The sequence below is a fragment of the Poecilia latipinna genome, unplaced genomic scaffold (assembly GCF_001443285.1).
Source record: "Poecilia latipinna isolate Pla-1442-1.1 unplaced genomic scaffold, P_latipinna-1.0 Scaffold1151, whole genome shotgun sequence".
NCBI classification, from domain to species: domain Eukaryota; kingdom Metazoa; phylum Chordata; class Actinopteri; order Cyprinodontiformes; family Poeciliidae; genus Poecilia; species Poecilia latipinna.
In genome coordinates, this window is record NW_015113767.1 from 143251 (window position 1) to 155256 (window position 12006).

General features: G+C 36.3%; 1 protein-coding gene across 5 annotated transcripts in view; it reads right to left on the reverse strand.

Annotated features, from left to right (window-relative positions):
• rfx2 (regulatory factor X, 2 (influences HLA class II expression)) overlaps nucleotides 1-10656 on the reverse strand; it is a 32582-nt gene extending 21926 nt beyond the window's left edge. For 3 of the 5 annotated variants that reach the window (XM_015052984.1, XM_015052980.1, XM_015052983.1), the window contains exon 1: nucleotides 10496-10656. The gene's annotated coding sequence lies outside the window, so the exon portion shown is untranslated. Of the gene's footprint in view, nucleotides 1-6961; nucleotides 7065-10092; nucleotides 10322-10495 lie in introns of those variants that run through there. The other 2 variants (XM_015052981.1, XM_015052982.1) reach the window with 2 other exon arrangements.
• Nucleotides 10657-12006: the final 1350 nt, after the last annotated feature.

Genomic DNA, 12006 nt, shown 5'->3' on the forward strand with positions numbered 1-12006 from the left:
CAATAGCAGAACATGATATAGACAACTTAAAATGTCAACTCTGGAGTCACAGTGTGGGTCAGCTGGTAGAGCAGATCCCTCTTTTAGAGGTTACAGTCCTCAGCGCAGCTTTCTAGAGTTCAACTCCACGCCCCGGGGGATTTACTGCACGTCTTCACCCTTTTTCCTTCTGCCTCATTCCTCGTCAGCTAAGTGGGGAATAAATAAAAGCAACCAGCGCCTGAAAATCGTAAAGGAAGAAATAATCATGATCAACTAGGCAAAAATAACGCAATCATTTTGTTTTGGTTTTGACACAGCAGTAGAATCTAGTGGAACTGCTTTGTGTCACCTGTGTCAAAGCTCAAATATGTAAAAGGTCAGAGTTATACAGAATTGGTGATTATAAATCAGTCACAAAACTGTTTAATCGATGCATCTTGATTTACTGGTGAATTTTGCAAACAGTAGAGTATAAAAACCAGTACCTTTAGATTGGAAATGTAACTTTCCTCAGTTCGAGAGAGCAATTACATTTAATAATGTGGTTTTCTTGGGACACTATTGTGCCATCAGTGACATATTAGATGCGATGTCACAGAGATAATGATCTGTCTACATGACTAACACTGAGTAAATAAGACCTGTGTTGAAATGTAAACGTTCCTAATATTTAAAATACTGTAGATAGATCTTAAAAGTTTCCCAGAGAACAGATAACAAAAGCAATCCCTGTAGACAGGTTCTCGTATTTTACAAAATAGCTTCATTCCTAACTCGTATGCCTGAGAACAACATAAACAACTGTACATTTAAAAGGCTCCTGCAACTTTCAAATATCACTCTGAAGTCTGGGGTTTTGGACCCAAAGTGTGAGCTAAGTTATAAATACATGGCAGCAATCCTATAATTTTTCTCTGTAACTTGTCTTTTTCACCAGAGGAAGTGACACAAACCTAGGGGGCAATTTATGTCATTAAAGAGTGGGTGGCAATGTGTCACGATGGTGCAGAAGAAACTAGAACTGGGTGCTGCTGACCTGTATGTTCTCATCCTGTAAAGTCAAACTTTAAATAAGTTGGCTGAAGTGTGCCAAATCATTGAGTTGGAGTAGGAACAAAGAATGGGGCCTTAGAGGAGTCCTTCTGCTTCATGTCTGGATAAGGTTAAAAGTCACACAAATTCCCCACCAGCAGCTCAGAAAGGCACAAAGGTAGAACACAGCATGAGGCACATTACACTGCTGCAAAAACCAATACTCAGGAAAGTCTGCTGTTGAGAGCCAGTCCTTTCTGAGTCCAACACAAAGACAACCTCATCTAAAAAGTCTGTTTTCAAGTTAAGTCTTTGAGCCTGATTTTATGCGAGTAAATCCCTGAAGAACACTTAGCAGCATCACAGCAGCTCCTCCACTGAAAAAAATACCCAAGTTTCACAAGCTGCACTGAAACAACAAGAGACTTTATAACAAGCAGAAAGTCTAAGTAATTGCACAGTTCATCATGTTAACAGCAAAGACGAAATCTAAGGCTGTGTCACTGATATATCAAACGGAAACGGCGCTCAATTGCTGAAAAACACATACAGATGTTCAATTAAAAGCAGGAGCCCACAGTCTTGGCTCGTGTTTGCACCGGCCCACATTGTTTGCAGAGCAACAACGGTTGCTAGTGGCAACACCTTCCACTCCCGTTTCCAGGAGCCTGTTGCTACGCAACCAACAGAATACTTCCCAAACTAAACAATGCCATCCCCCCACCTGATTCCTCCATCTCACGCTAAGTAGAAACTTACAACAATAAATACTATGTAAGCTGTTAATTTCAGACAGCAGGGGGGCCTCAGGGCAGCGTTATTTTAGTGCTCAAGCCATGTAGAAATGTACAGACTTGATACTCGCTGTGAATGTTTTCGCTATGGCTTGATAAAGTTTGTTACTTTGTAACCACTAAGTGGTCAAAAGAAGGAACAATGTTTGAGTCATAAACAGAACAATGGATTTTTTTTTCTAGAAACTTTATACCTCCAACATTGAAAAACATAAACACACAAGTCCAGCAGACGTTTTTCCAAAGATTCCTGGTCAGATGAGACGATAAACAACTCAGCAACTGTTTTTTCCCCCCAACTCAGTGAAAACTCCTTTCAAACTAAAGCAACATTTTAAAAGAAGATATGAGGAAGGCAAATGCCTCCATTAGCTTTACTCTTCATCAAAAAGCAACAGGTTCCATTAAAATGTAACATTTGTTTTACAACTTTAAATATATTTTTAAAGTTATTTATGTTTAAACAAACATTTTGATCATGCATATTCTTGAGAGAAAAATCAAATCTGATGCACACATGCTCACACAAAGAGCAAATTAAGATATGAGAGATTTCCACAGCAGAAGCTGCTCTTCAAGCTTGTCTCATTAATTCATGGCTAATCCAATCAAAGCAGCTCTCGGTGTCTGCAGATGGCAGAGCTGGGGGGGTTAACAGAGAAAAGAGGAACCGACCACTGCCTCTGATCCAAGAATACTCCTCCCCTCCCCACCTCTGGTCATCAGCACAACCTGTCCACTCTGTCACTGTGTGCACTGCAGACCTGACAGCCACGGAGAGAGAAAGATCAAACTGCTGCCATGGAGATTGTATGTTCGCCACCTCCTCCCCCACACCATACCTCATCTAACCCTTTCCAAATTTCCACTGCTTCCTACCTTTATCTACCCCTTACCCTCATTCTTACAATTTAGCATCTTTAGATCTGAGGCTGATCTAATACAATTTCACAATTTGAGTCTTGAACGTAAACCAGAAAATCAACCAACAGAAAACGAAGGGGGAAGAGGGAAGAGATGAAGACAACCAGCGATGCTATCAGATTATATTAATGCGTGGGCATTCCTCTCCATCACACTTATTTGTCTGATGTCAAGCTACAATAATGACACACTAGAATTATATAGAGAAATCGGCTGGTGACCGGAACTGGCTAATTTCCCGCTTGACTGGCCCTGATCGCTGATCACACCCGTCAGAAAGTAAAAACTGGAGCTGGCCCTGGCAACACACTGACGTGGAAGTTATTACTGAGTAAACAAGGCCGAGTTAGCGCCATTCAGTATTAGTGGAGCGATTAAAGATTAAGTTAGAAGTGTACGTTACAGAAAGTTATACAAATTACAGCAAATCGTTTTAAAGAGTCTGATTTGTATGATGGAGTTAAAGGAGATGGTCATGTTATTGCAAGAATAAAGTCAGAATATTATAAGAAAAAGGTTTTATTAGAATAAAGTCAGAATATTACGAGAAGTTGTACAATAAAGTCGAAATGATACGAGAATAGCAACAATGCTGGAAGTCATAATATTGCCAGAATAAAAATCAGTGTTACGAGAATAAAGTCATATGACAATTGAAATAAGAATAAAATTGTAATAAAAAAAGTCATAAGATTACCAGAATAAAGCCGTAATAACGCAAGAATAAATTCATAACATTGCCACAATAAAGTGGTAATACAAAAAATATTAAGTAGTAATTTCATGGTAACTCTTAGATGAATAATAATTTACAAATAGAATGAGCAATGTTGAGCATCTTGTTAACTTATACTTTGGTATTGATTTTACAAATAAGGAAAGATGTAATATTTTAACAGATTAGCATCAAATTATTATCAGTAGCAGGGTTCTGAAAAGTTTGAGCAAATAACTGTGAAGGAAAATAGGGAGTAAAAGTTTATTGACTTGAAGAGCCACATCAAAACTTACCACCATCAAGGTTTTCTTTTCATTAAAATTACTTTCTCTTACTTTTATTACATTTTTTTTTCTGCTAATGTTATGACCTTATTCTAACAATTACAACTAAAATCTCTTAGCCTGGCCCTAATGCTTTTGGCTGAATTAAAACAAATTGTGCAGCATTTTTAACCTGGAAACACATTTTACAGAAATTACCTCAGATTCTAGTAATTGCTGCTTTTATCTCCTCTGGTAAACCTAAGATACGCATCATATTGCACTAAAAGAGTCAACTTTCTTGGCAAGGATTAAATGCAGAGAGGCACGGCTCAGTTATCACTGTAGTTACAGTATGCCTTTAAAGGAAGTACTTGACAATAAGCCATCAGTGCTTTGAATCTGAGACAGATCCAAGTATCTCTTCTTTGCGCTCACATCTTACCGTCAGACTCAGAGTTAAGTACTTGATGCTTATCAAATGTACACAGAGCCTGTGGCAGATATAGATACACATGGTTTATTTCCATAATACTTGTAGGTAAATCCTAGCTACCAGAAATTCCCTACAATCTTATTAATTTTTTTTCTTCACAATGGCTCAATTTCCAGCAAAACTACAATGGTACAAGATATTGAACCAAAAGCAAACTGAGCACATTCAGAAGATCTTTTAATTTTACGTGTTTTTTTAAACTCCATCCCAGGTTATACACACCCTCATGTGAAAAGCTGGAGGTGTTTCATCAAATGACTAATCCTGGAGGTGCTTTTTTCATGTAAAAACAAACTATAATCCTAAATAAACATAAGCTTTGAAAAAGCATAATACAATTAATCTCTGTTTTAATAAGAACTGTCATGAACAGACTCCAGGACACCATTTCAGAAAGCTAATGGATTTTCAATGATTTACAGTCTTGCATCCAAACTAACTGCCTACAAAGCTACGTAACTTTTGTGCTATTCAACAAAGATCTCAAAGGTAAAATTAGCCCAGCTAATTTTAAACACTGCAGCTCCACCCAATCCTCTAAAGAAAAACTGAACACGTTTAATTCTCAAAGCAATAATAGTAATAAACGTATATGAATAAAATATCTTAAATGTGTATAATCTTAACATTGTCAAAAAAAAATATGAAACACAGTTAGCCCAGGCCATTCTAAAAGTTTACTATGCTTGATCCAAATCATTCAGTTGTAACTCTGGTTTAGTGTCACTGTCCTGCTGGGAGGTGAACATCAGAACCAGCAACAAGTCTTTAACAGAATTTAAGAGGTTTTTGTTCCATAATTACCTTTAATTTAGAAGCTTTCAACTTTTGACCAATGAAAACAAAAGCCAGAGGTTGCTTTTGATCCAGAAACGGGATACAACTATGACACAATCTCTGTTGCCATGCAAAAAACATATTCTAAGTAATAAATACCTCCCAGAAGAACACAATACAACCCACATTTAGACACAGGAAGAGAAAACTGTTAAAAATCAACACTAAAGACAGTAAATTCACCTCCACATTTAGGATGAAACAAAGTTGTTTCTTTCTAACTCTTTCTCTTGGCTTAAAAGGTTTTATGTGAAACACTGAACGAAAAATCTACCACCTAAAATTCATTCTTTACTTAACAGCCAAAAGAATCATCTACTGCCTGCTTAGAAGTTTAAGGCAGGTTCACATGAACAGACCTTCTTTATTACCAAATTGCTATCTCGTAAGTAGCCTCTAACTCAACAAAACAAAGGAAAAGTGGGAGCAAATAGGGGTCTGCAGCTATCTGCCTGAACTCAGGGAGGGGGCAGGTCATTGTAATGCAAATCTTGGTGCCTTGTCTTCAGTTTGTGGCAGGAAATTTAATTACCAGTTGTGTAGCCACGAAACAAGCAGGTGTAACGCAAGGTATGTAGCCGACACATACACTCAGACTGAGGGTAAAGACTGAAAAACATTTCATTTCACAACAAGCCTCAGCTTGTTACCGTTACACCAGGGCGAATCAGTGACTGCATTTTCTGAGGGAACAACAAGAGTTGTTTCTCCGTTTCCTAGCAGCGAAAACCAGCATTTTCCAAAATCTTTTCAGACAAACTTAAAGCAAGAGAGACAGTTTTGCTATCAACAGATAATATTGCATCACTTAACAGACCAGTGAGTTGTGGAAAGTATGAACCTGTAACATTTCAAATGCATTAATGGCACTATTAATTTCTACTTAACAAGCCCCCTCGAGGCATTCTCCTCTCAGCCCTTCAGTTTCGCTCTGTGATTTTCTGACATGCCACGACTCGAGTTCTGCAATAAACCATTAAAACGGTCTTAAAATATGACAAAGATGTGAGCAAAAATAGCGAAGTAGCTCACGTTCCAAAGCAAGTGCAGCTCTATCTGACACACAACACTCACCAGGAGAAGTGTGTGTGTGTATATATATATATATATATATATATATATATATATATATATATATATATTTATTATGGTTTGGAAAGCAGCTACATTTTTCTAGTTTCATTTTTCCAGCTGTTTGAAGCATAGAAAAACTAATAATCCTTCTCCACCTGTTGCTATACACTGCTGCTCAGCTGGATGAAAGAAGGCACCAACTCTTTTTTCAGGCTATTTTAGAAATTCAGCTGTCTGGAAATGTTTTTAGATGGATTTTTTTTAATCCATCTAACTGGTTCATAAGGACTATGAACCAGTTAGAATAATTGTTCCCTACATTAAATCAAACATTTGTTTTTAACATTTATGTCAGTACCATAATAACCTGAAACTGTGGTATTTACTCAAGGTTATGACAAATCCAACTTTTTTTGTATAATCTAAGTGGATGGTTTCATCAAGATAGCTAAATACATCATCGGCAAACACTGACATCATACACATATGAATGCAGACAAAAAATTCATACACACATTGACTAAAAGCTGTGTTAGGTCACCCACTGCCCAGGAGATCTCTGCAGCTGTTCTGCTGCTTACTGACTGCACACAGGGATCCATTAAACATGTCAGATGCAAAATGAGTAAGAGTTGATAATGGAATACAATAATCCATCAAAATACTTTGTGGAACACAGGGTAGAAACTCTTTATTGCTAAGTTACAAGCCAGTGTTGTGCTTACAGATAAAATAGGTTATTCCTCAAATTTCAAAAGCTGACACGTGACCTAACAGAAAGTTAGAAACAACAATCTCCTTAATTACTTCTGCTCTGTTCCATCAAGTGCTTTCCACATACCTTTTCTCAGACCTGCCTCTGCAAACTGAAGGTATGCAATGCAGCCACAAGGAGGGAGATAAAATATACCTGATGAGGACATTTCACTCCCTGGCCCTCTCTGACCCTTTTTTCTTTCCATGCCTTCTGTGTTTTTGTGTATCAAGTTGCCATGTAAACATAACAGTGTCACGCTTAGACGGGGAGGTTGGGCGGGTGGAGGTTTCACAGTTTCAGCAGAGTCATCGCTTTGATATCACGGTTATGATTTGGTGTTATTGCTGCTGGGAGGAATGTCTGACTAATGAAAGTTTCTCACTTCAAAACAAAGCTTTAAATTTCTTCAGTTTAAAGGAGTTAAAACTTTGTAGCTGGAAGAATCCCAAACATATGCAATATTTTCAAATTTCAAGACATTCACTTTGACATCATATAAAGAATAACTAAACTAATTTTACATAAAAGAAAACAGATTTGATATGATATTTTATACCTAAACATGAATTGAGGAAAATGGAACATATCAATGAAAGCAAAGTCTGATTTATGCTGTGAATACCAAAATGCATAAAATTAATTTCGGTTTTTAAGGCAGAAATCAAAAATAGAAACTTGAAGTTGAATTCAAATGTTTGATCTGTCATCCAAGTCATCCAAAACCCTTTCTATGTTTCAATATGCAAGTGCAAATATTCAATAAAGATGTTTATTAGAAACATGTTGAAAGAACAGAGACGTACTGAGAAATCATCTGGTAGCAACATGAGTCTGCCTGTCAATGTAATATTGTCCTGCTCTGATCCAAGCTAAAGCTTCAATCTTAAAAAAAAAAAAAAAAAAAAAAACACAGCCAGGTGGAATTGAAATCAACACTGTTTGGTGTGTAATGTGTTGCTGAGTGAAGAGTGAAAAAGAATCAGCTATTTTAAGTGTTGGTAAAGGACAAATGGGGTAAAAAGCTTCCAGAACTGTATTATCTAGAGAGCCTCGCCGGCTCATCATTCAGACTGCTACAACAGGGAGTTAGATGACAACAGAAAGCTGATTGTATTACAGGAAAGTTCCTCAGTTGTGTCTTTGTTTAGAGTCATGTAACATGCTGGATCTGGAAATGCTTTATTTTGGAAATCACACAATTCAGATAAGAATCTAATATCTCTACAAAGAATAGAAACAGAGACCACTGTTAACAATGCTAACTGTCGCGCTAAGTGCTAATAGAAGCTTAAAATGTCAACCTCGTAATCATGTTCTTTCCTTGAAATAATAGACAAATCCTGTTTAATTGCAGAGTTGGGTAATGCTGATTGCTGTCTCACACACACACACACAGTGTGACATCACCTCTGGCCCAAACATTGAGGAATTTGTAAATGATTGATCACAGAAAAAATGCCTGAGGTGTAAAACTCAACATGATCGCTCAAGCATCTTGTCAACTGTCATTTGGAGTCATAACACACACTTCCAGGTGAAGTGTGGATAAGCACAGAGTTACAGGAAACAATGACGTTGCCAGATGATTATTAAATGCTGCAACATGAAGAGTCGGCCAACAATACCAATGTGCATTTCTCAACAGGGAATAACTGCGGCATATTTTTACCCTTCATCTGATTCTGCTGGAGTGAATCTCACTTTGGCTCCTGTAGAGCTACAATAAATGAATTTAACAGTAGACGTCATACTAAATCTGAATCTTTTTCCTCTCAAATATTAAGTTGGATATCAGTGTTATTTATTTTAAAGGTGCTTAAGGAAACATATGGATTATCTTATGGTTTTGATTGTTTTTTTTGTTTTTTTTTTTTACAATTTCAAATTTGTACAAAAAAAATGGAAAACTGTAATGATTATAATGTCCTTATTGAAGGAAATTCCTTTGTGAAGGAGACATGATGTAATTTACTTTAACTTAGTTTTTAGTTGCTCAGATTCTTCTTTTCCACAATCAGTAAAATTTTACAGTATTTGGAGACTTTCAGTGATGCAGAGACCTCTGTAAATATTGCCTGTTAGAGAGAAACTATTGTATTTTTCCAATCAACTTTTTGGTTAAACCTTAATATTCTTTCATTTTATTCGGAAAGTTGAGAAAACATTTACTGTTATTTATAGATTTCATAAAAACAACTTTAAAAAAAATTAAAAGAAGATGAATCAGTGACAAGAATCTGACACCATCAACAAAATCTTTGATCACTGCATATACAAAACTCTTCAACAGCATAAAATACAAGTAAGAATCTGGTGGGATGTTTTTTGTTAACAGAAATAATGTACCTCCTGAGACAAAATCCTGAAAGGATAAGAAGTTTTTCATATATATAATTAGCTGTCAAAAGATGCTATAAAATGGATGACAGGGCGACTGAGAATCACAAGGGACAAACTTTATCTAACGTTTCTCTTTAGAGTTATGGCTGAGATTCGATGGATTTTCTGCTCTGCAAATAGATAAAATAGCTGGCAGTTGAACAAAGAGAAATGTGTAGCTCTATAACTTGCCTATTAACAACTACTTTGTTGTAAAGAACTTATTTAAGAAGAGTAATTTGTGAAAGAGGCAAGTCTAAAGATAACTCCAATCACTTAATACTAAGTAAACCGTCAGGTGATGCCTATAAATTAATAAAATGACTTTAAAAGCCATATTAGATCACTAACTAATATTTAAGAATCTCCATGCAGTGGCACCACCTAGCTGTAACAACACATCGTGTTATTAAAGTTAGGCCTGAAATACTGACAGCAACCTAACTTTGTTACATTTTGGTTAATCTCATTATGTAAAAAAGGATAATTAGGGTCAATTTCAATGTGATGGAAATCAACTAAAATACTCGATTTAATGAGGCTCTAAGGCCGCTATAAAAAAAGTTTAAACACACTAGAGCTCGGTTTGCTGTTTGATATTTAATTAATTTTAAAAAAGAAACTGCGTCGTGAACGTTACGTTGAATAAGTTTGGAAGTAGGAGACGTTGGAAACAGTTGTAGCAGCAGAAGCAGCGGTGCTAAAGCTAGCTAGCTACTCTTCCACCTGTTTAAACGGCCCAAAAAAGCGACGCGCCAACGGCCGAACTTTAACCGTGTTGTCTCCATGAAACCCCCACAACAAACCTGAACAACTCCACCCACGTTTAAACTCACAAGTGAAGTTGCTCTCATGTCGGCGAACGGAATTAGCATTAGCCGTACTTTACTATACGTTCATCCATCCATCCTGTTGGAACTAAGCTGAAGGAGCGTTCACGTCTCGGTTTCCACTAAACAACATAAGTAGCAACAAGTGTAAAGTGATTAATTAGTTCGGATTTGTAGTCACAAATAATATATTTTGAAAGCAAGCAGCTGTAGAAGTTGGGAACAGATCCAAAGAGAACATTAGAAGCGAAATGTTATCGTTTCACGGAAGGGAAAAAAAGCTGTTCGCAACTTGGGGCGGATGCCAGAAAGAGGAGAAAGTTACATTCAGGAAGACGCGTTCGACAACATACATTTCTTTCTCCCTTCAAACGAAATCACTCTCTAAATTTTATAAACATAAAATCACCTTTGCCTTGAGAAAAGTTCTGCTCTCTTTCCCTCTCTCCAACTCACTCGGTGACTTCCAGATGCTGCTGCTGCTGTTGCTGAGTGTTGCGCCCGTTGGTAAGTAACTGTCTCCACGGCTACAGTCACTATAGCGCGGCGGGGTCTCAAGGCAACTGTTGCTACCCTCGAACGCCTACGTCAGGGGTCTCACTATGGGAGGGAGGGGCTAGAGGTAAAAAACGCTCCGCCCAGTTAAAGTGGGTTGTTAATTTAAATTGAACCGCTAGGAGGTGCTGTGGGCGAAAGAAAATCATAGTTTGTAGGGTTACATCTTCCGTTGGTGATTTTGTCATCTATGTGCTTCTAAATAAATTACAATATCAGTGTTCAAGTTATTTCAGCAATTCAATTTAAGTCGGTAAAACTTGTATATTTTATAAATTAATTATTCGGTAGTAATTAGTTACATTTACTTTAACAGTTGAAAAAAAATGTTTTTAGCGGTTGTTGTACTACACCCTACTTTTTATTTTTATTTGAGTAATATTATTATGAAGTGTCAAATTTCTGGCTCTACCCGTTGTGTGCAACTTATGAAGAAAAAAAATTTACCAAAAATGCAACAAGCTTTGCTGTTCAAAAGTTATTTTATATTTGTAAAGTAGCTAGTGAAAACTTTATATTATCTTTATATTCTGTCTTCATATATCAATCTTTGTCAGAGATAAGCAAAAGTACAGTACCTATTATTTCCCTTGTTAAAATGTTATTTTCTTCATTATTTTTAAAAATGCAGTCAAATTTTACCAATGTCTTGCTAATATACTAACAAAATGATATGTTACACGTGATATCCGACAACCTACATAGTAGTCTCTTACATAAGTAAAAGTTATGGTTATTCTATCCACTGTGTGTAACTAATAAAAAACATGTTTTAACCAAAAATATATAATCTTTATATTCTATCTTTGTCAGGGAAAAGCAAAAATAGAATACCTAATGTTTCCCTTATAAAATGTTAATTCACCTCACTGTTTTTAAACTGTATTAAATTATTACTAATGCTATAATGCTTACACAATAATATATTACACATGGTATATAGATGTTATATTTTACATAGTATCAGAAAAGGAGATTTATTAGATAGGCTTTATAGCTGTTCCAAAAGTATTATATCTCATGTAATAAAGAAGTTATAAAATATTTAGTGACAAAGTATGTCTATAGCTGCAGGGTGATGCAGTTGTTTTGCAGCAAGAAGGTCCTGGATCTGATTAATTGTGCTTTAGGGCCGCACAAAATAATTTAGAGGCCCCAAATGGCCCCCGAGTTGCACTTTGGATACCCCTGGTTTAAAAGCTGCCACATTTACAGTTTTTCTGCATTAATATACTACATATATATATATAAAACAGCTGTCTCTGATGAGGAAATAGCACAATAAGAGTTGGTAAGTTATACGCTTAATTTTACAGCATCTCAATAAAGTATTCACACTCCTTAAATCTTTGAGTTTGTTGCCTT